Genomic DNA, 24,169 nt, shown 5'->3' with positions numbered 1-24,169 from the left:
TTTTTGCAGAGTGCAGGGAAACTTATAAAAGACGGGAGAGATAGAAAGACCTGGAGAGAACAGGAGCTGCACAAGGAGAGCATCAGAACCCAAAAATCTGGGCATAGGGGTCTTTTATGAGATTGATACTCCAAACAAGGACCATCCATGGAGATAACCTAGAACCCCTGCACAGATGTAGCCCAGGGCAGCTCAGTGTCCAAGAAGGTTCCCCAATAATAGGAACACAGACTGTCTCTGACATGACCTCATGGGCTGGCTCTTTGATCCACTCCACCTGAGGGGGGGGGGGGGGGAGGCAACCTTACCAGTCCACAGAGGAAGACAAAGAAGCCAGTCCAGATGAGACCTGATAGACTAAGGTTAGATGGAAGGGGAGGAGGACCTCCCTTATCATTGGACTGAGAGAGGGGCATAGGAGAAGAAGAGGGAGGAAGGGTGAGATTGGGAGGGGATAAGGGAGGGAGCTACATGTGGGATATAAAGTGAATAAACTATAATTAATAAAAATTTTTAAAAAGCCCCTTCTCCATTTCTAAATACCCTTAGAAACTTTGGTTGAGAACCAAGATTTCTTTCCCACCCATTATTATTGATCCAAGAGAATTAGGGGGTCTTCAAATGGTTCAAGAGCTACACCCATGTTCCCTTATGGTATATCTGCATGTACATGATAGAAACAGGATTTCCTTGATGTCATGGAAGTCCAAGTTTCATTTGGGATTGATATGCAGTGAATGTGGATAACTATGTAGGAAGCAGTTGTTTGTTCTGAAGAACATACAAGAATGTCTCCTTTCAGAAAATTCTCCAGAGCACATACCACACAGTGTCCACCAAACCAGTTTCCTTCAATCTCAAGAGAACACATGTATTTGAAAGAGAAAAGAATTGACAGATTATTTTTGTAAATGTGAAAAATCTCTCGGAAGGGCAATTTTCTTTTGTTGACCGGAAGAAAAACAAGCATCAATTGCATTGCCTTGTAAATCTGAAAGAATATAGTTAGCAGTGGAAACTTCTGATTGCCTTGTGGGGAGGCATCGCAGGCATAAGCAACCATGTCATCAGAGAGGCGCTGAGGCAGCTGTTCCCTTGTAAGACCCAGAAGTCTGGATGTGTTCTCCAAGGAAAATGCATTTCCCCGCCTGGGCTGGTGGCATGGCATGTTGGGGGCCATGTGGACGTAGTTTCGGGTGGAGAAAGGGGGACTTTCCAGTTCACAGCGCACGTGCTTCACCCTGCCTCATTTCCTTCCGGAGTCCAGTGAGAGTTCAAATGGGGAAACTGTAGATCGTCCAGGGTTTTTCAGGATGCCTATCTTACCACGTGTGCAGGAAATATATGAACTGGGGAATACGCTGGCCCTAGTAATAGAAATCTTTGGAAAGAGCACAGAGTATAGCTTAGAAATGGAAAGTAAAATGACGGCTTGCATTTTTTTTTTTTTTTTAAGAAAACAGTATGTTGCTTTCTGATAGCTGTCATTCCAGGATGGAGATTTTGGGTGAACAGAGAGCCCCAGAAGTATAGGCAAATGCCAGTTTACAGGAAAAGGGGGGAGAGTAAAGGTCAGAGGCCCAGCTTTGGTACTCTGCTTGAATTTTAGATGAGATAAAGCCAGCAGCTCACCTAAGTTGCAGTGCAAAGCTTACATGGCTTCGCGAGAAAAGCAATTTATTTTAGATTATAGCACAGCAGCTATCGTTTAAACTGCTAGGGATTGTAATTGAACTCAGAACCACCTTCTCTGCGAAGGCGAGGGGTAGTAACACGTTTACTCAGGCTTTCTAAATAACATGGACGCTGGAACTGTGAGAAAGATGGGGTGGTGACATGAAGAGGGAGTTACTGTGGCCCACGAAACCTCCCTGCAACTAGCCCATCCAAACAGCACATCCAGGAAAATTTTCAAAGCCATGGGAATGTCAATTACGTGCTGGCTTTCCAGTTTTGTTTTGTTTTGTTTTGTTTCTTGTTGTTGTTTCTTTGGTTTGGTTTGGTTTTGGAGACACTTGCATGAAAGAGTTAGGAAGATGCAATGGGGAGAAATGAGCAAAAGTGCAATCAACAAGCAGCAAGGAAGTTTTTGTTTTTATTTTTGTTTTATTTTGGGGGTCCTGATGTGGCTTAGGGGCAGGGAGAATCTAGGATAGAGTCCCTCTAGCTCTTGGTAATCTTTGATTTGATAATGAAGGGGATGTATTTACTCTCTTCCTTACCCTTGATGCAGACTGCCATCCTGTCATTAAGCCCTAATGAAAGCTTAATTGTTCTGTTGGGGGAAAGCGATGCGTCTCATTTCCGTACGCTGCACTTGCTCTCCCCTCATTAGAAATAAATCCAGTTAGGTGATATTCACTGCTCCTCCAGCACTGTCCAGAGACTCCCAAGACAGCATCCAGGCTCACTGTTTATTTTTTATTTTAGTGAAAGAGCTTCTCAAGGTGTACCTGCCCGCATTATAATTTTCTTTCTCTAAAAGAAATCAACATTTAGTTAAAACCCAAACAGTAGAGAAACAATTAGAGCAGTAGTAGGGCCCAATCCCAGCCTTTGGGGTACTGTCCAGACTTCCCAAAGGAACTCCTTTTAAAGCTCACATTTGAGTACCTCCTGCGTTGCCAGTTAGTATGTATTACTTCTAGAAAGAAGTAACACTGCCTGCTTATTTTCTTCCAACATGGGAAGGGTTTACTTTACATCTTCACACATCCTTCCATTTTATCAACATCATTCTCATTCCCTTCCTGGCTGGGGGATCTCCTCCATGTCTATGCTTTGATTGTGGCATTGCTGCATTTCCCTCTTCCACAGGTTCAGCACTGCCAAGTTTGGACATTTGCTCAGACACCAGAGTTGTCACACTTGCACAATTACGACCTGGACAGATTGTTTAGTGGGATCCTATGTGGTCTCTGTAGTCACAGTGTCACAACTCTTGTGATACACGGAGAGGCTGGTTCTAGGGCCCAGTTGCTGGGTTTTTGTTTGTTGGTTGGTTGGTTGGTTTTTGTTTTGTTCTGGATTTCTGATGTCCTCTTGATCTTTCTGAGTACAAATCTCACTATTATATTCTCTCTCTGTCTCTCTGTATATCTCTTTGTGTCTGTATCTGTTTGTCTCTCTCTCTCTTCACTAAGTAGGTAAAGGGTAAGTGGAAGGTATACTATCTTAGCCCTTATGTGTCTGGAGTTTCTTGATTGGCTCTCAAACACAATTAATAGTTTGGTACAAGCTTTTGTGTCTACCATAATATTTCTGGATTTTTATTTCTGTCCATGGGTGCTAAGACTGAGGTTACTCAAATTCTTCCTTTTGGGGGATATTTCTTTTTATCTTGTCAGGAAGCTGTAAAGAATTTCTCTTCATTTTCTAACATTCCAGAATTCATTATTTGCCTTGAGGTTTTATGCCTCCCTTTAATTCCAGGAAATAATCTAATACAATATCTTTGATAATTTCCTTAACTCACTTCTTCTCATTCTGAAAATTGTGTTAGCCCATCCTTAGACCTCCTGGATTGGCTTTCTTTATATCCTACCCCTTCCCCCCTCTCCCACACATGTTTTTGTATCTATCTTTGTAGTCCAGGGGATTTCTCTCACTTGAAATCATACTTTCTATTGAATTGTTTTTAGTTAAGGAATCATATAGTTCTTAAAAAAATCTGTGTGCAATTATTCCCTTTTCATGTAATAGTGTTCTGTTTCTGCAGTTACCAAATCACCTCCATTCTTTCTTGGTAATGTAAATGGGTTTTTTTTTTAAGCTTTGGGTCTTTCTTCTAGATTGTCATTTCTGCAACATCCTGCTTTCTCCTGCTTCTTTTGTACATTCTGTTTTCTTGGCACACATCTGATGACATGCACGTATTCAGCGTGAAAGGTCACTCTGTCAGCTCTTTTTAAGGTTCTGGATCTTATACATTGTAGCCTTGAAAACCTCTGAAGATGTTTGCATGGGAATGGGGAAATGCGAGCATGCTGCAGTTATATTTTAACACCTATGTTATTTATCCTAGCTTTCTGCTTTCTTGTTGTCTGGACACTAGCTAGTATTTGCTTTAGTCTGGCCTAGAAGGAAAGTGAGGGCAAAATACTATGTACTGGCCTGTCATCAATCTCCCTGTTGGCCCACATCTGATTTCTCACATGGCACCTGTTCTTTCTGAGGCTAGGCAGCTCTGCCCATCCCACCTTTGGATTCCTTGTGCTACAATTCAAGGGTCAGCAGACTTACTGAAACAATTTATCTTCTAATTGATTCTGCCCCTTGCCTTCAGGATTACAGGTTCATACCTGTGTATTCCTTCAGCATTATTTATAAAATACTGCTGGTGTGCAAAGCGATAAAGAGGTTTGCTCACTCACTGTTACAGAGTGGAATATGATCTCATGAGCTATTGGGTTTTGTCTTGTTTTTGTTTGTCTTGTTTCACTTTCTGGCAGGGCTGGAGATGGAGCCTACTGCCTTGTACATGCCAGCCGTGGGCTCTATATTTAGCTATACCTCACCCCAAAACACTTTCTTTTGAAAAGGGGTAGTTTGTGATTTTTATATGCATTATACAAAAGTGACATGTGGGACTTTATTTATTTGCTTATCAGTTTATTAATGTAATATTTGGATTCAGCACGTAAATTTTTATGAACATACCATTAACCTGATGACATCCATGTACGTTATACTCGGAGGGTGCTTTTTTCTTTTTCCTGACTCCCTTAACTGGATAAGTTTTTTTTTCTTAAGCTTTAACAATTTTAGTAAAGGTTTTTAATTTGTTATGAGTTTCATTTTTCTTTATTTGTTGAAAAAAAAGATGACTAGATGTCTTCAGAAGACATGCTTCACTTTTTTCTTCATTTTGTATGTGAGTAAAGTCATCGGGAGTAGATTTGCCAACAAAAATGTAATGCAATGACCAGTAAACCTATGAAGCTGTTTAAGTACAAAGATTCAAATGGGTACCTCTGACACCTATAACATTAACCAAGCTTTAACACTATTTCTTGCTGGTTTCAGAGATGGGTAAGCAGGTAGAGGTGCTGGCTGTCAAACCTTACAACCAGAGTTCAATTCCTGAGACCACATAGTGGCTGCAGAGAACTGACTCCTGGGAGTTGTCCTGAGACTTATATATCCTGTAGTATGAGTTCTAACCACCTGGAAACCAAAAGTAAATGTACAATTATATCATAAAGACTTCGTTACTTAAAAAGTATAAGATGGATAGTTCTATCTGCTCTTGGTAAGAATAAGAAAATCTGCTACAAAGTTTCTAATAACATAAGATGTCCCTTTAGAATGTAATCTGGGACTCCCTATTGTAGGAACCAAAGATAGGAGAAAATATCAGAAATTAAAATCGAAGTTCATTTTATAAAGTGACATTTATTGCATCATGTATGTATACATTATTAGTAGTAGAAAAGACCCAAATGACATGCACAAAGGATAATATAATTCCAATTATAAATGTTCATACTATGGAATATTATTTATACACCCAGATAATGTTGAAATATCGGACCTTGAGCATATTATACAAATGTTCTGTCTCTGAGCAACACCTCAGGTCCTTACATACGTTTTTTTAGTAAGCTGATATAAGGAACCAAAAAAAGGCTTTGTTATAATAGTAAACTGGGCCAGTGAGATGGCTCTGCAGGAAAAGACACTTCCTGCCAAGCCTCATGACCTGAGGACCCACATGGTGGAAGGAGAAAACTGAGTCCTTCAGGTTTTTCTCTTTTGTTTTGTTTTTCAAGACAGGGTTTCTCTGTGAAGCATTGGCTTTGTAGATCAGGCTGGCCTCAAACTCATAGAGCTCTGCCTGCCTCTGCCTCCCTGAGTGTTGGGATTAAACATGGATTAATGTCAAAAAATAAAAAAATAAAAAAAGGCTTTGTTATAATTTGTGTTTATGAAAAGCAGCTCAAAATACTTAATATATATCAACATTTCAAAACAACTAAGTAAAAGAAACTAGACTACTGCTCTGTTGCTTGGTTAAATTTTGTGAGATTTCTCTGTTGTTTTGCCATGATCCCAGATGTTTCACAGTTTATATGTTTAGATTTAATAGTGACCATAAAAAGGAAATGCACTTTAAAATTTGTGCTTCTGACATTAAACCTTTTTAAAATGTCACTAAATGACCCATGTGGCTTTGCCCTTAATCCCCGCCCTGCCCCAAACATTTTACTTTAACGTTAGCAGAACCACAGTGGACCCTGCTGGTGATGTAATCCTCCATTGCCCAAACATCTCCTCAGTGTATCTATAAAAGCTTCCATGCCTGTACCATGTTAGGTTTCTCTCCCTATGTCTCATGATAATGTTAAAAGTTTGATGTATATCAGCATTAACTAAATAAATATTCAGATTCTCTATAAACTGTCACCCAAATCTTATCTTTGAATGGAGTTTGAGGTGCATCACTGTCTTAGTTAGGGTCTCTATTGCTGTAAAAAGACACCATGACCACAGCAACTCTTATGAAAGAAACATTTACTTTGGGCTGGCTTACAGTTCAGAGATTTAGTCCATTTTCATCATGGAGGACAGCATGTTTGCATGGAAGTAGGCATGGTACTGGAGAGTAGCTGAGAGTTCCACATCTGGATTCACAGGCAGAGAGAAAGAGAAAAGAGGAAGGAGAGAGATTGGGCCTAGCTTGAGTATTTGAAACTTCAAAGCCTACCTCCAGTGACACACTTCCTGAAAAAAGGCCACACCTCTTAGTAATGCCACTTCCTCATGACCAGGCATTCAAATCTATGAGTCTGTGGGGCCCATTCATATCCAAACCACCACAGCTGGTAAGCCGTGGGCTACAGCCAGCTTTTCAGTTTCTGTCCCATTTGGTTCTTTTGCGGATCAATTATCTTGCAAGAGAATGAGGGCACAGAGAGGGATGTGGACAAAGGGGCCTTCTTGGTCCCTGAGTCTCCTGTCACACATATCATCCCTTAGCACAGGCCAGAGGAGACTGACACAGAACTAGCTCAGTGACAACTGTGCATCATTCATCATTCTGTGCTCTAAGGCAAGAATCGTAGAGGGGCTCAGTTGGTAAAGCACTCCTCTTGCAAGCACAAAGGCATGTGTTTGGGCTTCAGAACTTACATGTAGAACAAGTCCAACATAGTGGCACATGTTTGTAATCCCAGAACAGGAGAGGTGGAGAGAAGCTGAGCCTTATGCTCTGTCCAGACAGCCGAGCCCACTTGGAGAGTTAAGACCAGTGAGTGGCAGGTCCTGTCTGAGATACAAAGTAAACAGTACCTGAGAAACAACACTTAGTGCTCTCTGTCTCTGTCTCTCTTTCTGTCACATATACCAGGGGGAGAACATGAACTATCTGAACGATAGTTGTGTGGGTCCATTTGGACAGTGGGAACATACAGGCACTACTGAGCCAAAGGTGGAAGGTAGAGTTCTTGAGTTTCCTAGACATACTGCAGGTGTAGGGATATTGTTCTTTGTTCTCAGGGGGAAAGTTACGACTATGATATCATGGCCTAGAGCTCATAAAGACAGGACGGGCAAGTGATTCATTTCAGTGTGCCTGGATCCCATCCTTGGCAAAATGCCCCGCTTGTGTGAGTTTCTTCAAACACAGTGCCATGAGGCAACTGGAGCTTGTGCCCTTTGTGGTCAGTGCTGCATGGACTCTGACTGGTCTTTTCTTTGTGCAAAATTGTGACTCCCTCCCATCCTTTCAAAAAAAGAGAAAAATAGAAATTGTGGAATTGTTTCAGATTATTAACACAATTCTTACCTTCTTTAGCAAGTGAAAATGAAAGTTGAACACAACAGTAGGTTAGTTAATTAAAATGATATCATTAAAATCCCTACTAGAGAGGTACCCCAGAACCAGAAAGACAAGCATGGTATCTACTCACTTACAAGCAGATATTAATACAGGATAACCATACTGCAATTCACAGACCAAAAGAAGCTATGGAACAAAGAGCACCCTTGGGAGGATGCTTGATTCTCACTCAGAAGGGCAAGCAGAATAGACACCAGAAGCTGCTGAAGAAAGGGGACGGGAAGGGAGTCTACCATAGATGTCCTTTGAAAGACTCGGATCACCCAGCAGCGGATCAAAGCAGATGCAGAGACTCACAGCTAAACTTTGGGCAGAGCACAGAGAGTGTGAGGATAGAAAGACCAGGAGGGGACAGGAGACCAAAAGCCAACAATATGGCCCAGAGGGGCCTCAGAGACTGATGCACCAACCGAAGACCATGCAAAGAGAGGACCTAGACCCCCTGCTTATATGTAGCCCATGGCAGCTCAGTCTCCAACTGGGTTCCCTAGTAAGGGGAGCAGGGGCTGTCTCTGACATGTACTCTTTGATCACTTTCCCTTGACAGGGCAGCCTTGACAGGCCTCAGAGGAAGAGGATCAGGCAGTCCTGATAAAACTTGATAGGCTACAGTCAGATGATAGGGGAGGATGGCTCCCCCTTTTTGAGGACTAGAAGAGGGGAATAGGAGGGAAGAGAGAGGGAGGGTGGGATGGGGTGAAATGAGGGAGGAGGCTACAATTGGGATATGAAGTGAATAAATTATAAAAAAATAACTTTAAACAAATAAGCAAAATAACTACTGCAGTGTCATTAAAATCCCTACTATAACAGTGACAGGTTCATTTCACTGGGGGTTCCTTCCTTCTCTGTCCTCTCCCCTCCCTTTGTGCTGAAGATTGACACACCCAATAATGTTTTATTGTTTTCTATTGCAATGTGCCAGATTTAAGCCATAATTTTTTCATTTCAGTCTGTTATTACTTTATATGGATGGAATGTAGTCTGCTGAAATTGTTTTATATAATGGAATCGTAATTTGCTTTCCTCTCGTGTTCTTGAAACCATACTGCAACATCAAACTTTGTATATTTTTGGATTCTTCTTCAGATATTTCTTAAGAAAAAATTTATGGAGATGGAATTTTTCATATACAGATTCATATATATGCAAGCATATATACATGTATGTATGCCTACTCGTGTTCATAGGCAATAGTAAGTGGCCCTTCACAAAAAAATTACCAATTATTCTCATGCTGCCCCCACAACTCTCTTCTTCTGTGAACCTCTTCATCACTGACTAAACCCTCAAAATGTTTCCACCAAAGAGAAATTCAGGATATTGAACCCAAGAAAGGAGTGTCTTGGTCAATCTGGTGTGAACTCATCCAAGAAGATTGTGGTAAGCTGTGAGTGCGCCGTCAAACTATTTTCACTTTACCATTTTATCTCACTTCTTTGGCTTGTTCAGAAGGAAGTCTCTGAAGCTAAAAAGGTGAGATAACAGGCATTGGGGCCCTCAGTCCTGTTTCCTGTTCAGTCTCCATTTTGACTTACCTTGCCTGTAGCTGGTGTGTGGAACAGCATTCAATCTCCTATGGTTGTTTGTTTTGCCCCAGGCTTTGCCCTTTCCTAAACATTCCACCCCCACCAGCTCTAGACTTCCACCTGACTCACTAGCCCAGGGTGATAAAATGGCATGTGCGATTGTTCTCGGGTCCAGAAATTGATTTTGCGGAGTTGAAGCCGGCATGATGAGTTGTTAACCCTGTTAGAAAAATACATGTTGGATTTATGATTCCCTCACGCAGGTAATTGGGCTCTAATTTTGAATTCTGAGCCAATTGATTTATGCAATATTGCATTATAGCATCACAAAAGTGCAATTGAGTCCATGTGATGTATGAATTTGAGCTTCCAATTATGCAATAAATTATTTTCAGTTCTTGAATAAGTGACACCTGGGTTAACATTGGCCTGTCCTCGTTTCTCTGTCCTGTTCCAACACCCATGCCCTCATCTCTACCCTGACTCTTTCTCTCCTCGTTTTCTTTTCCCTCTTCTGTTCCAGACTTTACAGGCTTAGGGACAACTTCCTTCAGAGCTCAAGCCCTGCATGTTCACCATCATGGAGGGCTTTTTCGACATCATCATTCCTTCGAGCTCTTGTTAACATCTCCTGTCCAGCCATGGCCTATTTCTAGGTCATTACTACTTGGCTGTGTGTAGCACATGCTGTGCATCTGTCATATAGAGAAGGTACTTTCTTGGCATTTGGTAGCTCACCCAACAGATTCCTTTGCTCACTGAGATCCTACTACAGTCAGCTTTAGTATGCCAGATTTTCCTCCCCTCTTTTCCTTTTTATTGTTTGAAATGATTTCCCTCATTCTATTCATCTTTAGCTACTTATATTCTTTGTATTTCTGTAAGATATATCAAATTATTTTGGGAACATGAGTTGGATAGAAATAAATAAATAACAGGACTACAGTCAGTTCTGGGAGCCTTAGAGAATTATCCAGAAACCAGAGACAAGTAATTGGAGACTGTGTTTCAAATTCTTTTCTTTTGTTGGAAATCTTGTGTTCTTTTGAGTAAGAGATTATCTTAAGTGCGGCTTTGGGCATTTGTCAAGAAGATCAATGGGCTAGAGAAGAAGAGAAATGTGGGCAATGAAAGAGCCTTGTCTTAGTCATAGCATGCTCCTGGCAGTCCTCTGAGGCTCTCTTCACAGTTTTAAAACATTATTTTCTCTTGTATGAGGTCCTTCCAAATTTAAGAAGTTCATATTTAAAGGTTCTTATATTGAAAACAATTCCAAACCTCTGACCCTGACAATTTATCTTTGTGTTGCCTTCACTGCCCATCCTTCAGAAAAAAATAATTAAGTTTTCAGCTGCAGAGAGTATTAAAAGCAATGAAGTCTTAGGATAGCTACCCTGAAAGAAATGTTACTATAAAAGAAAGTAAAAATAGTGGACTCTTGTCCTGCCTTTTCATAAGCATGTGTCTTCCTGGTGTTCACTGCTGCAGGAGTATTTCTGTGTAGAGGGATGTAAGTTATGAAGGAAAGATATGAGGTAGCACAAGGAAGTGAGTAAGAAAAGTGTATCTTATATTAAAGGAAGCGTTCCTGCCATATGTGGGACTATGGCTCAAGCACTTGCATTTCTGAGCTATCTTAAAAATGCATCATAACTGCTGAAGGATGATAAGGCAGCTTTCCTATATGTGCTTTCCATGTCCTAGAGAATGCATAGTTTCTCTACTTCATCCTAGTAAATGTAAACAATGTCGAGGAATACATTTTCTGATTTGAATTAAGACCTCATTAATAGAGTAAAATAATACGTGCCACTGGACTGCTTGGGGCCTTTTAAGGAATCCCCCCCCCTTTACAGGCCTCCCCTTCTAACTTTAATGACAGGGAGTGAGTGATGCAATTTCTCAGCTGCCTTTCCAGAACATTGGTAAGGTGCATTCCCTTTAAAAGTATTTCTCCTGATTTTATTTTTACCAACTCCCTTTATGTTATAAAAAAAAAAAGTTCCCCAAAAGGAAATCAGAATTCTTATTTTTATGAAGCCACATTCAAAGGAGACTTTGAAGTGTCTTTTTGGCTGATTAGTATTATTCTACACTTCAGTATAATAGGTGAAAGGATCTTGCATGGAACTGACTGTAAAAGTGCCTTTTATTTTATTGTGAATAGTTCTAAAATGTTTTACTTTTTGACATTCTTCAAGAAAGGGTAATGACTGGACATCTGACTTAAATATTAGAGAGCTTTATCTTGAATTCAGGTAATTTTTCTGACTTCTTCCTCGGATGAAGAAAGGCATGAGGAAAGGCAACCAGAGTGAATGCTGTTGTCCTTGCGTTGTGCTGTGTGTGATTAAAGATGTTTGCATAGTATTGTGCGCTTCAGTATTTTTTTTTTTTTTTGCATCTTTAGACACACAGTGCTATTCAATTCATATTATAAGATTTGGGGGATTGCTAGTTTATTCTGATAGTTATCTATTGTCTTAGTTGCAAATAAAGCCAAGTAGCTTTCTTTAAATACAGCTCTACACATAGTGTTAAAAGAATATTTAAAATCATTCAATTAAAAACAAGTATCCAAATTTGGTAATGTTCTTTTTGACCATCTGGGTTCTTGCAAAAGTTGAAAAATCTAGGGCACTAACCGGCATGTCACCAATAGCTAGTAATTTGGTACTAATTTAATGTGTGAGGAATGTGTTGTAAGACTATTTTAAGCCCGCACATTTCAAGTAGGTTTTATTTATCTTAACTGGAGAGCATATGGGTTGGAAACCTCTCAAGGTAAGCATTTGATTACAAATTCATTTATAACAATTATTACCACTGAAATCATCAGTGGTCAATGAGAGCTGGGGCTGCTTTTGAGGCCAGAGAGTACTGTGGATCTTATGTTTCTCTTACATTGTGCTTGAAGTTGCTACAGAAACTGCATGATAACATGTTATGTACACATGGTGTACCATGGATGTAGGTAATAGGATGCTAGAACAGTTGTCTTCTTCTTTTAATATTTGCTGAAGCACCTATCACGTAGCTCCCAGCAGACAGCTCTCAGGTGTGGAGAGAGTTACGGTCCTGGTCCATGGCATCTGTTTATGTAAATGTTAAAAGGAATTTAGAGATTTAGACAAATCTTTGGAGAGAGCAATGACCGTGAAATGAGATGCTGCCATCCTTTCGGCAGAAAAAGTACTGTGTTAGCTCTTCATTGCTCTCACCAAATGCCTAAGGAAACAACATGGAAGCTTTGTTCTATCTCATGGATTCAGTGGGTTCCTTCAGTGATAGTTCTACCCCTCAGACTTAGGGACAACATCATGTTGGCCAGAGTGTGTAGTGAAAGAGAAATGTTCCCATCATGGGGCACAGGAAGTAGATACTCACACTAGGGAGGTTTTCAGATTTCTTCTTTTCTTTTTTCTTTTCTCTATTATTTTATCTGCACCACTAGCTCAGGGGTGGTACCACCCATCTTTATGATGGTCTGTTCCTGCTTAATCATCCTCCTGGGAAATATCCTCAGACACATGGAGAAAAGTGCCTCTCCAGTCTACTGGGGGATTCTGATGTTAGTAAAGTCGACAGTGAGCATTAACCTTCCCAAATGGAGTGTTCTTATTGGTAACCTCAAGCTCTGACAGAGGTCATCAAGTGGATTAATCAAAGAAATCTCAATTGTGTTTCTTGCCATTGGAAACAGCATAAACTTGGTGTCTAAATCAATCTCAAGGAATGTGGTGGTCTAGCTCACCCTAGAAGATCGAGAAGGCAAGAGGCAGGGGGTCTGAGTCACCAGCCTGGGTGATGGGGTAGACATGCTGAAGCTTATGACTCCCAGCCTTTCTCAAGGCATGAAACCTGTGTTTTCTGGAGCCCAGATATGAAATATGTCTAGAGGAGCCCTAGCCGATGTGGAGTGCTTTAGACTCCAGGCCAATATGATACTTTGTGAAGTTTAGCATATAAAGCCCAAGGCTGGTTGCCATATGATAGGCCCTGGAGCCCTGATTGGACATTACAAACAGCCACTTAGGAAAAGGGTCTAGTGAACTGTCTTAGGATGACTTGCAAAATTTGTAGCAGTTTCCATGAAAGCTCCCCAAGGAAACATTGGTTCTGTCTACTAGACCCAGAGACAGCAAAGCTGACATATAAATAACTATCACCAGGAAGAAACTTTCCTATTCTCCGATTTCTTCAACCCTGGAATTCTAAGAACATTCACTTCTAAGGGGAAGGTACAGAGGGAAATAGCATTGTTCATGCAAACTTGCAGTCTGTAGCAGGGATGACTTGTGAAGGGGAAACATGAAACACAGAAGCAAGGATGAGGGATTGTCAGTACATGGTTGAATTTATTTTGTTTTCTCAATTGGAAGTGCATTTGCCACCAGAAGTTGCAGAATTCTGTAAGTTTGTAAATAACAAACTCATAGAGCATGTGCAGGCTTGCTGAAGTGTTGTGCAGGGCCACAGAAAGCTATGGCCTCTCAATGAAGCTTTAAGGGTCAGTAGGAAAGAAGCCTTGTTTTAGTGTATGTATGATCTGTGAAGTCTATTTGACACAATTGATACAAACAGGAATTCCTGTATGTTTCTTTCAGATAGACATGACATGTACAAAACTTCTCATGACATCGGCTATTGATAAATGCAGCATCTCTTTAGATTAATAGGATCAGTTTCCAGGAATTCCCTGAAATTCCTTTTATTTTTATTTATTATATTTCTATATAATTATTACATAATTATACACCATATATGTTATAACACAAGGCTGAAAATGAAAATATTTCGAGAAGAACAATTTTTAAAACATTGTTTTATGTTTAATGACCTCTCAAAACACATGGAAAACACACAAAATAATGGCTACAAGTTGCCAAAGAGAAAAGATGCCAGAAGCTATGAAAATGTAATATATGTAATATAATAATATATACTTACTATAAAACTATAATTATATAATTATAATTATATATAATAATTAGGATAAAAATCCTAATATTAACTAATTTTAAGGTTTTGATGTTTCAGATACATTATTCAACATGTTTTTTTTTCTAATACCATTTTCTCATATTTTACAGTTTAAGGTAATCAGAAAACAAAACCATTATGGCAGTAAACACCTGTGCAAAAAGAGGAATGTAGACAATGCAAGGACAAACATACTAAAATTCACCTTTTTAATCTCGTGGTGCTTCTCTTTTCTAGAACATTGCCCTATTGTAAAAAGGGAAAAAAAGCAGTCTTCTTAGTAGTTAGAGGAATTGTTTAAAATAAAACATTTTCCTTTTAAAATATGTATAGAAACTATATTTTCATTTCCCAAGCTCAGTTTGCCTTGAGAATGTCCAAGCTCTTTGTGTTTTGTATCTTGCAACTTTTCACGTGAGTGTGCAGCACGTGGCCTTAGCCATATAAATCTAACCACAGAACAAAAATTTTGGTGAGGGTCATGCTTTAGAAAACTACAATTCAGAGCCCTAGTGGCTCTAGGCCTGTTGCCTTCCAAAGTCTAACAACAGAAACGCAGAATTCAGATCCTGGGATAAATGATGATTTCAAAGATGATCTTAAAAACTATTCCCAGAGGCAAGAAAATACACTCTAGCAGTCAGCTCATCCCTTCCCATTCGAGGTAACAACAGTTGCTGCCATCACTGATGTGAAGAATAAAGGGTGTTGGGGGATCGAGGTGGTCAGTACTTACTTTATGGATGAAAAATAAAAGAACAAATCTGAGAAATCCTAACTGCCCAACACAAAACATAAACATGAAAATGCAAATACCTTGATCTTATAAGTCCTCTTGTTTGCATATGATGCTAGATGCAGGTTTTAGCGTTGTACAGCTATGATGGCATTGCCAAGTATTTTCATAGCTTCTGGTATCTTTTCTCTTTGGCAACTTGTAGCCATTATTTTGTATTCCTTGCATAAAAATGGTCCAAGAATAACGCGGGTTTGGGGAAGTTATTAAACATATTATTGTTTTAGAAATTGTTCTTCTGGAAACATTTGCCTTTTCAACCTTGTGTTAGACAACTCGGCCAAGCTAATCAATCTGTATGGTACCTCGCCTAATTAAATAATTAATCTTGATACTTCAACTCAGTTTCTCAGTTTATGGTTTCATTCCCCAAGCTCAGCTGCAGAATGTGCTAGAAGTTCTTTGGGGGGGGTTAATTTTTATTTTTTATATTAATTACCATTTATTCACTTTGTATCCCAGCTGTAGCCCTCTCCCTCCTCCCCTCCCAATCCTATCTTTCCTCCCTCATCTCCTTCAATGCCCTATTCCAAGTCCACAGATAGAGGAGGTCCTCCTCCCCTTCCATCTGACCCTAGCAATCAGGTCTCATCCGAACTGGCTTCATTGTTCTCCTCTGTGGCCTGGCAAGGTTGCTCCCCCCTCGGGGAGGGGGGGTAGTGGTCAAAGAGCCAGCCACTGAGTTCATGTCAGAGACAGTCCCTGTTCCCCTTACTAGGGTAAGCACTTGGATGCTGAGCTCCCATGGGCTACATCTGAGCAGGGGTTCTAGGTTATATTCATGAATGGTCCTTGGTTGGAGTATCAGTCTCAGAAAAGACTCCTATGCTACACACATGGTGACATTGTATTGTAAAAAATCGTAACTAAACATTGATCACTGCAATTGCTACTGTCCAGACTCTTTGTAAGATAGGCAGAATATAACAAATGTCAACAAATATTAGCTCTTTTTCCCATGTCTACTGGGTTAACTCACCAAACTTTGTCCACATGCAGTCTGCTTCCCTAGAGTTTAAGATTTAGAGATGAACAAGAATCCAAAAAAGAACGTGTTATGTAACTCCTGGAGTATATACAAAATGTATTTGAATTCAGCATAAAATAAAGTAGAAATCTGACTAATTTTATGAAGCCATGGATAATGGTTATAAAAGCCAGACATGGTGATACAAATCTGTACTCCCAGCACTCAGAAGTTCAAGACCAATGATCAGGACATTGAGACCAGTACAAACTACATAAGAAGTTCTAAGCCAACCCAGGCTATGGGAGTTCCCGTTTCAAAGAAATGAGACAGTGATCAGGCATGGTGGCCCAGGACTTTAATCCCAGCACTTGGGAATCAAAGGCAGGTAGATCTCTGTGAATCTGAAACCAAAGGCAAATCACAGATCTCTGTGAATCTGAAACCAGCCTGATCTACACAGTGAGTTCTAGAACAGCCAGAGCTATATAATGAGAACTTGTCTCAAAAAAAAAAGAAAGAAAAAAAGAAAGAAAGAAAGAAAAGAAAAAGAAAAAACAACAACCAAACAAAACCCTAAAACAACTAAAATAAATATATAAAAGTCAAAATAAAAGGGATCAAGTACTTTAAAAAAGATAATCATAAAATAATTTGTTTACTTTTTTAACTTTTTATTGATTCTCTGTGAGTTTCATATCATGCACCTCAATCCCACTCATCTTCCTTTCTCCTCTCATCCACCCTTTACCCTTGCAGCCTCCCCCACAAAAAATAAAACACACACACACATACAAACAAAAAAACAGCAAGAGAAAACAAAGTATAGAAAACATCTCATGGAATCTGTAGTATGTGACAGTGTGTCCACAGTGTATTCCTCTGTTACCACATCTTCACAAATATTTATTGCAATGCATTATTAGTCTGGTTCCAGATTTCTGGCTATTGTGACACCATCAATATTGGCTCTTCATGGGGACTCCTTCTTGTCCCTCTATTGTTGTCCTGTGTCATGGAGATCCTGCAACTTTGGAATAACAGGACTGGCCATTTGTAGATATCGGTTTGGGGGTAAGCCAATTCATAGCCCTGGATCTGGGCCTGGGTGGTAGCTGAGTTGTTCAGCCCACCAGCTCTCCCTTATCCACACTTATCCACACTACCTGGACAAGCTTTCCAGCACTGCTCTGGCCAGGCCATCCAATGCTACCATCTGCAGGAAGCAGAGTCAGCTCTTCTGCCCTCATGGCTAGCTCACCTGTGCCCACACCTCCAGAGCCAGCTGCACTGTGTTGGCCAGTCAAGGTGCAGGGCCCACGTTCTCAAGTACTGTAACCTGTGAGGGCCTAGGCCAGCTCTCCCACTCTTACACCTTCAGGACTGGCTTGCCCACACCTTCACCGTCAATGCAAACTCCACTGCATTGCCCAGATGAGGTTCAGGGCCCTCTCTCCTGAATGCTGCAGCCATCAAAAGGCAGGTAAGCTCACCTGCTCTCATAGCCATTGGGTTAGCTCTCCTGACTGCCTCAGGTGGTGAGGGGCAAAGGGGCAGAGAGCATCTGCCCTCCTGGTCCAGGCCACTTCACAGCAGAAGAGTAGTGGGGCCAGGTGTCTCTCATTCACACACTTGGGGCTGGCTCACCTCCACCCACTCAACGAGGGCCAGCTCTACTGTGCTGCCTAAATGTGGTGCAGGGCCCATTCTTCTGAGTGCCAGGGACAGCTCACCTCCTCTCATGACACCGTGGATAGCTCTCCTGACTGCCGAAGGTGGTAAGGAGCGAGATAGGGGGAAGGTGTTATCCCCACAGCCATGCCATCTCAGGTAGATGAGTGGTGAGGGTCAGCCCTCCCTCATCTGTCCTCAGGGCTGGTTCACCAGCTTCCTCTTGACCAGGGTCAGCCCTACTGTCCTGCTCAGGAGAGGTATTATAATGCCTGCTTTCCCAAGAGTTGCAGCTTGTGAGGGGCAGGGCCAGCTCACCAGCTCTCAGCTCTCCTGATCCCAGAATCAGGTCTCCTTACAGTCTCCGGTGGTGAGGGGCAAGGAGGCGAGGTCATCTCCCCTATGGACCCAGGCGGCAGGGCCAGCCACTCACAACAGGCTGCTTCTTTCCACCCTCAGTCCTCCAGTTCCATCTCTCTTCATAATTCTCGAGCTTCTCCACTTCTCTTTCTCTCCCATCTCACCACCATATACTTGCACATCACTGTGACTCCCGCTGCAGGTTGGCCACATGGTGGTAGGTCTCTGTCTGGCCTCCTCCTCCTGTGCTGCACTGCCTGGATTTGATTGGATTGAACTGGACTTTTATGGGTCCTAGGTATAAGACAGCTTTGGGCACCAAGCCAGGCATTATGCTAGGATGAACAAAGGACTGCCATTTGCTTTGCCCCTGACCCATATCAGGACAATACCAACAACAAGGTGTCTCTTTGTCCATTGCCATGGGGATGTTGCTCACTATTGAAATGAAGTATTATAATTTTTTTTCTTTGCTTGAGTTCTGATGAGTTAATTGAAATGCCTAAGTCATGGAGCCTTCTGAAATCCATTGGCAGCAACTCTTGTTGAAAACCCTTAAAGACTCACCACTGTGTTTTCCTGTGTTCTCCTCTAGAATATCTGTGAGTAATTCCTTAAACCCGCTGCTGTAACAAGCTGGGATGTTAGATCATTAGAGTTGGATTGTATGAATCTGGAATAGCATATGGACATTACAGTAACTTTTTGAAAGATCTTTCATTAAAGATCATAATTCAAGAAAAACGTTGGGTGAAATAGCAGATTATTGAAAGGTTGGAGGGAAGGGGGAAAGAAGAGACAGAGGGACAAAGGAGAAAAGAAAGAGAATATCCCTGAAATGTAACCCTTCTCTCTTCCCCGCCCTTCTCCCCCCTGCTCCTCTCCCTTTCTGGGCTTCCTTGCTCTCTCTTCCATCCATCATTGTAATGGAAGTTTGGTTTCTTTGTAAACTCAGTTATGTTTTATAAATATGTTTTTGTTTTAATTCCAAGTATGGGATTTTAGTTTGAGCTTTAGTTTGTCCATGGCTGTTAACTGTCTCTTATGGGCTGTAGCTTTTGTCAGCTGGTAATGGCCTACCTTGAATGCCTCCTGCCATAAGGAAAACGGCACGGTCTAGGACCCTGGGGTATAAATTTGAAAGCCCAAAAAGAGAAGGTGTGGCTGGCAGTGTTGGTTTGTGGCATGTAGCAGTTTGGAGGGACCAAAGACAATGTGACAGTTTGGAGCAGACACTCAGGGAGAAGCAGTTCAAGGCACAGCATCTTCGAGGAGACTGCTGGCTGCATTTGCTATTGATGGAGATTGGTATATGCCCCAGAAACTCCTTGACCCTAAACAACAAGAAGTAGTGACAGGGTCTGTAGTCCCTTCTCCCCTTCTCTCCTATGTAAGGTTGGGAGGTTAAAAGAGAAGTAGAGGCCTAAATACCCCAAATAAACTCAAGTTTAAAAATGAGTGCTACCACCCCATTCTCTTCCGGACTGTCTCTTCTCATCCATTCAACAGTTGGTTAGTTACTCTGAATCAGGCAACATATAAGGCCCCAGGCAATGCAGTGTTCTGTAAAGTTTATAGAACAGCAAAGCAGCCATGCCAAAATGGTGAAAGCCCTTCTGGGAAAGAAATTTCTAGTTGCTGTGAAAGTGTGTTGCAGCTTTGACCTCACTGAGGCAGTTGGGAAAGCTTCCCTTGGGAAGTGACAACTGAACAGAGCTAAATGTAGGGGTTAACCAGCCCTGAACTTGCTAAGGTCCAGAAAAGATCAGGCACCAAGGCCAAGGTTAGAGAAATCATCAGCCTAAAGAAGAGCCTATGTTACTGGTCAAGGAGGTGAGAGGCATTTGGGGGAAAGAAAATAGCCAGTCCACACTGATGAGGGTGCCAGGGACCTTCACTAGGTGGTGTCCTTTCCACTGTCCTCGACATTGAAGTTGTTCTTCTACCTTTGTCACTCTGTAGTAGTCCTTCTCTTTAATAGAGTGATGAAGAAAGCCTCATGGCCAGCATGGCACCGCCTTTTGCTTTTTTGTTCATCTAGTTTGTAAGAATTTTTTGGTTTTTGCAATCTTGGTTCTTAGGTCCTACTTATCCCCCAGTGCCGTGCACATGTGCATTATCAGGCCACACCTCGAACACTCACTGTTCTCAGCTCTTCTGTGAAAACCTTAGCTGTAGTCCCATTTTTAACTAAGAGTCTGAAACAGTTGGGCTGATTATGCATGTAATTTCACCATTTGGCCATCAGTTTTAACTAGTTATAACTTTAAAGGGTATATGTATTCCAGAGTGAGGTAGATTCTCCCTTGGGAATGTAGGCTGGATATTTCCTCTCTCCCACACTCCCAGTCTGATCAATGCTCTCTATGCCCTACCTGTTGACCCAGGAGATTACCTCTACAGACCTGGGTTCCCATGATCCTGATTACCTCTACAGACCTGGGTTCCCATGATCCTGATTACCTCTACAGACCTGGGTTCCCATGATCCTGATGTCCAGCGTTGATTGGTTCATGGGGAAATCCAGGACTGAGATGATGCAGTGATCAGAAGGGGCGAGGTGTTGGTGTAAGTTCACTGTGCCCTGCCTTTCTCACCTCTTTCTCACTAAAGAGCAGGGCTCTTTAGTGTCTCCCACTAAAGAGACAACTCCCTTCATCTTACCCAGACCTCTTCTCCTTTTCCCTTTTGAGGCCCAGGGTGCCAAAGGCATCCTGCTGCAGTGGCTTCAGCTTCCTTTTTTGGTACAAAGGCATCCTGCTGCAGTGGCTTCAGCATCTGTTACAGGTACCAAAGGCATGCTGCTGCAGTGGCTTTAGCATCCTTTACAGGTACCAAAGGCATCCAGCTGCAGCTGCTTCTGCATCCTTTATGGGTTCCAAAGACAGCCTGCTACAGTGGCTTCAGAATTCTTTACTTATAACCCTCTTTTTTTGCCCTAAAATTGTTCCTTCACTTAATTCACCTCAGATGGGCAGGTGATTGTGACTTCTCTTTTCTCCTAGGATTCTGACTGATGGTTTCATAGATTCTGACTGTTTTCTACTAAACATTTTATCCTCTCCCTTCTAAAACGAAGAAGGCATCAGACTGAGATAACCAGGGACCAGAAGAATAAATTTGAAATTCCCTGGATTATACAAGCTTGGGTTCCTCACATTGGACTCAAAATAAATCAGTCTCTGGAGAAAATAAGGGTACTGTTTTTCATGATATACCTGCCAGGCTGTCATTCAGGATCTAATTGGACCCTCTTAAATTTTATTCTACCTCTTGTCATGCTTCTGGACCCCAGAGGGATTTCTTGCCATGTGTGTTTTGAAGCAGGACATTTTGAATCAGGCATTTTGATGCTGTGGGTATATTGATTTTTGGAGGAAAAAGGACTGGATTTGAGACATAGGTATTACAAAAGTATTTGCAGGCTCTTGGGCTCTTTACACATTTCTAAATCGTACTTTTACTTAGAATTTTTAATTTTTATTTTAAAAAAATATTTTATGCAGTAGTCAAGGGACCAGTTAGTATATTGATTCCCGTGAGACCATTTTTAGCTTCCTTGACAGTCAACCCATCTCCCTGAATACGTGAATTTCTTGACTTTTACTGAAACAACTTTTCTTCGTTCTGTCATTTCACCTATATATATACTTCAGTGACTTTCTCTTTCAGGTAAAGACTTTAAAAGCAACAAGACAACACATGCAATTCTATAAGCAATGATTCTTTCCTGTCTAATTCATAGTCTATGTCTGATTTTCCTTCAGTACCTCAAAAAAAAAAAAAAAAAAACAAACTTCTGGTTAGCATTTTCAAATCATGAACCATCCACCACTCACATATTTCATTGGTGGCTGTATCTCTTAATTTCCTTTGATTCATAACTACTCTCTACCTTGAAATATTTTTAGTCAAGAATAACAAAACTATAGAAAACCTCACATATTTTAATTGTATTGTTTGATAGTGCTTTAAAAGAGAACTGTTCAGGCTGGAGCGATACCCTAATGCTTAAGAGCATTTATTCCTCTGGCAGAGGACCCGAGCTTGGATCCTACGACCCACACTGATTGCTTATAACTGCTTATGACTGCAACTACAGGAACTCCAACAGCTCTGCCTGGGTGAGCACCTGCCCACACGCAGACAGACACACATACGTGTAATTCAAAATAATAAAAATATTTTAAAAATAATAGTCCATGGAAACACTCCTCAGATAAACATGGACTGTTATTACTGGATTGAGGTATTTCGGGTTATGTTATTAGGTACCCCTATTCTCCTACAGGTGGTTTTGGATCATGTTTTTTGGTTTTGTTTTGTTTTGTTTTGTTTTGAGCCTTTTATAAGCATGCTTCTTAACCTGTGATGGGGTATGCACTCATAAATTAGAAACATGATATTGCAGCTATATTTTAATGTACTTAACTATTATACATCATAGCTTTGCAGAATGGCCCACTGCACTGTACCTGTTGTCCTTCTAAGGACCTCATAACGACTGAGCGTGAGGGAACGGCCATGCACGTTATCCTTAGAGTATCTTACCAAATGTTTCTAACTCAGGAAAATGCTAATATGTAAAATGTGAACTATGATTTTCACTAAATCCATGTGACTTTTATATCATTGTAAATTCAAAAATAATCTGTTCTACTTTCACTTCTGTTGCTAGAATACAACATTCTGACCAAAAGCAATTTAGGGGGGAAAACAGCATATTTGTCTCACAGTTCCAGGTTACAGTCCATCGTTGAGAGGAAGTCAAGGTAGGAACTCAAGCAACTTGTCATATCACACCCAAAGTAAAGAGTAGAGAAAAACAAGTATACTCATTGGTGCCCACCTGCTGTTTATCTAGATTTCTTCCTGCCTGGTGGAGTTCCAGACTCACTGACCAGCACATGGTGCCACCCACAGTAGGCTGAATCTTCTAACATCAGTTAACAGTCAAGATAGCCCCTATAGATCCAACCTCATCTGAAAATGGTCCTTTGCCATGGCGGTTTCCTTATCCCCACCCCAAGCCACTGTTCTTTTCTTTTTCTGTCAACATTGATTATTTTGCATCTTCTAGAGATTTTAATAAGTTGAGTTATATAGCATATGTTCTTGTATGTGAACAGGACTTAAAAAGCCATCTACATCTATGTAGTTGCATGTGGTAGTTTGTTTTCTCTTTTTTACTGATGAATAGTATACAGTTATATAGGCAGTATATAGTTTGTTGATTTATAGCTGGTTTTCACTGAGCTATTTAGAGGTCTGCCATACTTGAATAGTGTTATCTTTGTACAAACTTTTGCATGATGTGTTTTCATTCCTTTGACAGATATTTTAGCATGAAATATCTGAATTAAATAGTATGTACATGCATGCATCCATAGAGATGATGGTTCTGCAAAGTTCGTGGTTCATTTTATATTCACATAGCTGATCTGAATGACAGCATCCTAATTTTTCTAATAAGTATGGACTATTAATCTTCCCATCATTTTAATTGCTAATTCCCAATGAGAATCGATGTCTCAACTTCCAGTGTACTTATTCAGAATCTGTATAATGTCTTCTGTGATTTCTTTACCTCTTCAGCACTTTTTTTTATTCCTTTCTATAGGACTTTCTTCATTCTGAACACAAGTAACTTCTCTGATCTGTACAGAACAAACATTTCTTTTGTTTGTTTGTTTGTTTGTTTGTTGACTGTGGATTTTAAAGCTTTATTTGTAATAGCCAGAAGCTGGGAACAACCTAAATGTCCCATAACCAAAGAATGGATAAAGTAACTGTGGTACATTTACACAATGGAATACTACTCAGGTATTAAAAACAAGGAAATCATGAAGTTTGCAGGAAAATGGATGGAACTAGAAAGGATCATCCTGAGTGAGGTAACCCAGAAGCAGAAAGACACACAGAATATGTATTCACTTTTAAGTGGATTTTAGCCCTATAATATAGGATAGCCATACTACAACTCACAGACCCAAAGAAGATAAGTAACAAGGAGGACCCAACGG

The 24,169-nt window shown here is 40.8% G+C and overlaps 1 protein-coding gene and 1 non-coding gene across 3 annotated transcripts in view; one reads left to right on the top strand and one right to left on the bottom strand.

Annotated features, from left to right (window-relative positions):
- Positions 1-24,169, top strand: part of Fhit (fragile histidine triad diadenosine triphosphatase) — a 1,530,368-nt gene that overhangs the window by 569,402 nt on the left and 936,797 nt on the right. The window lies entirely within an intron of this gene.
- On the bottom strand, positions 18,432-18,575 carry LOC132656686 (small nucleolar RNA SNORA48). The gene has a single exon (XR_009594401.1). It is a non-coding gene; the product is annotated as a small nucleolar RNA SNORA48 (small nucleolar RNA).

Source organism: Meriones unguiculatus, chromosome 9, assembly GCF_030254825.1.
Source record: "Meriones unguiculatus strain TT.TT164.6M chromosome 9, Bangor_MerUng_6.1, whole genome shotgun sequence".
NCBI lineage: Eukaryota > Metazoa > Chordata > Mammalia > Rodentia > Muridae > Meriones > Meriones unguiculatus.
The sequence above is the reverse complement of the archived record's forward strand: the minus strand, read 5'-3'. Positions and strand labels throughout refer to the sequence as shown.